The 3,264-nt window shown below is 42.8% G+C and overlaps 1 non-coding gene across 1 annotated transcript; it reads left to right on the top strand.

Moving 5' to 3' along the window:
- Window positions 1-1,948: 1,948 nt before the first annotated feature.
- Window positions 1,949-2,053, top strand: LOC136401980 (U6 spliceosomal RNA). Its single transcript, XR_010750898.1, has one exon. It is a non-coding gene; the product is annotated as a U6 spliceosomal RNA (small nuclear RNA).
- The last annotated feature ends 1,211 nt before the right edge of the window (window positions 2,054-3,264 follow it).

The following is a 3,264-nucleotide window of genomic DNA, read 5'->3' as shown; positions in this document are numbered from 1 at the left end:
ACGGTTTTGCTGGAATTCAGGATTGTGCAGGAGAAGTGGGAAACAGTACTTAAAGCGCAGCTGGAAATTAGTTTCTGGAGGGTTAGGAGGTGCTAAGGATTTGGTATTATAGTTATAATTAGGATTTGATATTATACTTATGTTTGATGGCTCTTGGTTAGATGTATGACATAGAAAAAGCCACATTTAAGACCAATTGACCTGACATTGAACAGAAGACTAGAACTGCTCTAACGACTCAGTCAATAAGGTCAAGTAAGGCACAGGGAACTATAAGTGATTTCTATGTATGTGACTCTGTCCAAATATCAATAAACCCAGAGAAAAAGAGGGAACTAGGCAAGGTGACAATGCTCAGAACTGGATGTTGCGGATAGGAGAAACAGACCTGCGCTCTGTCCCACTCTTTTGGGATTCTCAGGCATGGCAAGGTGACAATGCTCAGAACTGGATGTTGCGGATAGGAGACACAGACCTGCTCTCTGTCCACTCTTTTGGGATTCTCAGGCATGGCAAGGTGATAATGCTCAGAACTGGATGCTGCGGATAGGAGAAACAGACCTGCTCTCTGTCCACTCTTTTGGGATTCTCAGGCATGGCAGTGAACAGGAAACCCTGTTAAGCAACAGGCCACATCTGTTCAGCATTAACAGTCACGCACAGGGATGGGGCCATGCAACAGGTGCCTGCCAGTGTTTTCCTAGAAATAGGCTACGTCACAGGTGACTTTATCTATGACACTATGAGTTAGGGTGGAGAAGGGTAAAGTGTAGTCATGGGGATGTGTGTAGCAGGCAACAGAGATGGGAGAGGAAAGGAGACCTTCTGGTCTTAAAAATATATATATATATATATTTTCTTATGACTTTACCTGATTTCCTGACTGAGGCGAGTCTCCTGAAAATGGCTTAAAGAGTGGTACTTTGAGTCATCCTCCTCATAGTGGTTGTTTTAAAGATTCTTGGAAGATGCTTTCTGTTCTCTTCACAGTATGAGCCCTGGGCAAGGAGCCAAAGTTGTTTTAAATCTCACTTGCAAGTTTTGGCTCTTTTCAAGTGAATATGGGCCAAAAGGAAGTCTAATAACTTATCAAGTTGAGGCACCTCAGGGAGGTCCAGAAGCAGGAATTTTTGCAAAGCAGTTTAGGGAGTAAGGTTATTAACTCTTGACCTGACTGGAGTCCTTTTTGAACTACTATTTTTATTTGGTTAATTGAGTACTTTTTTTTCTTTTTCAAAGACCATTGGCCTGAGAATCTGAAGACCTAAGTGTTTTCTTTTTGAAGCTTTTAAATTAATTGTTCCATTCACCAACTCTAATAATCACATTCTCTGTCTCAATTTTCTCCCCTGTAAGACAAGACTGTAGGTGGCTGACATACCTCATTAATGCCTTTAAAGCAGAAGTTCTGTGAAAGAACACAAAGTAAATTCACCTCAGCAAATTACTTATACAGCAACTCTTACGGACGATAGTCACAGCTGCAAGGAATTCAAGAAATCTTTTAAGACACTTTCCAGAAGGTAAAGACATGATGTACAAAGCAGAGGATGCCAGGCGCCTTAGAAGCTCATGCAGTGGAGACTGTTGTGTGTGATTCACGTTTCTACCTCTGCCCCCATCCTTTTCCGGAAGAAGTACTACTTCCCCCAGGAGTGTTGAGAGCTGACAGTTCACAGCTAAATCCTCTCTATTGGCTAGTGCCCTTGGCCCTTGTCCTAGGTCCTCATGGCCAATGACTAGTGGAGAGAGAGAGAGAGATATGGAAAGGCTGTAACCCTCTTGAAATGCTTCAGAATGATTCTGGAGTGCCATCCCAGCTCAGAGCTCCCCGCGCGGTTGGCCATGGCCCTTGGAGAGACAGCAGAGCAGCCTCACTTTGTCTTTGCGCAATCCCGCTCCCTTCACTTTCCCAGATCTGTTGATCCCTAGAGAACTCCCCAATAAAATTCGCTTTGGCAGTACATGTACCGAAACTGGAAGGATGCAGGGAAGATGAGCATGGCCCCTGAACAAGGATGGCACGCAAATTCGCGAAGTGTTCCATATTTTCCAACCCACAAAATTTAAATTATGAAAAAAATAATTCCTTTATGCTAATTTCCAGAGTCTGCTTCTTGGGGAACTTGAGTTTTGGTCTTTCATAAAAGGAGGAAAAGTGCTATGGGAATTCCCAGAGGGAAGAAAGAAAATCCAGTCTTGGGAATAGGAGAGAAGAAATGCTCGTATGGAAGACAGTATTTGTGATGCAGTTTGATAGATGTGTGGGGTTTTCACTGGAAGAGATGATGGAATAGCAGCTAGGGAAAGGCCTAATTATTATTGTATCAACAGGGATTAGACAAAGCAAAGACTCAGAGCTCAGAAGGTGAGATATGTGAGTCCAAAAGGTAACATTCAGAGAGGCTGGCTGTATTCTCCCATTCATGGGGCGGTACAAGATCAGGATGAGAAGGAGGATGAGTGTACGTAAGGAGGGGTCCTAAACCAGGCGTAGTGTGATGCACTAGATCAGAGAGGGAAGGGAAAAGAAGGGGAGGGTTATTTAGTGGAGGAGCCATAACACGTAGGCTAAGCTTTCAAACAGTGATCCAGGAGCTAAAATAAGGAAGTGCTCTAAAATGGGAGATGCTCTCATCTTACATCACATAAAAATTAGAAAAGTTCAATGAAACAAAACTAGGAAAAAATACTGAAACAGGTTGAAAAATATAATTCCAATAAGTGGAATATGCCTTTTTTGTTTTTTTCATTAGTGATTAGTTAGGCCAGCTAGCTTGAGGATGCTGAGAAAGAGAGAGAGAGAGAGAGAGAGAGAGAGAGAGAGAGAGAGAGAGAAAGAGAGAAAGATTTTCTCTGTTTCTTTTTCTCCCTTTTAAAAAGTATTACTTTTGCTTCATGACGGATCACTTATGGGACCGCAGCGCTCTAGCACTGCTGCCTTGACAAGTGGTCAGCTGAATGACTGCTCTGACGCTCCAAGTTACAATGCAAACCAAGTCAAGGATGACTGGTTCATTTCATGTCTTGGGACTGAGACTCATCACTGCCACTTACCGTCATTTAGACAAATCCGTTCACTTCTCTAATTCTCGTATTACTCATTTGTAGAAGTACATGGATTATGATGACCTTTTAGGAGAATCTTTGGTGAAATGTTTTGCAGTGCCTGGTGCATATAAACACCCCGGACAAGTAACTCTGGGTGTTAGCTCTATCCCCAGTGGTCTAGAATAACGAGTTTCAACCGGCACACTGAAAGAA

This window comes from Saccopteryx leptura, chromosome 3 (genome assembly GCF_036850995.1).
Source record: "Saccopteryx leptura isolate mSacLep1 chromosome 3, mSacLep1_pri_phased_curated, whole genome shotgun sequence".
Classification (NCBI taxonomy): domain Eukaryota; kingdom Metazoa; phylum Chordata; class Mammalia; order Chiroptera; family Emballonuridae; genus Saccopteryx; species Saccopteryx leptura.
This window is presented reverse-complemented; position numbering and strand designations above follow the sequence as displayed.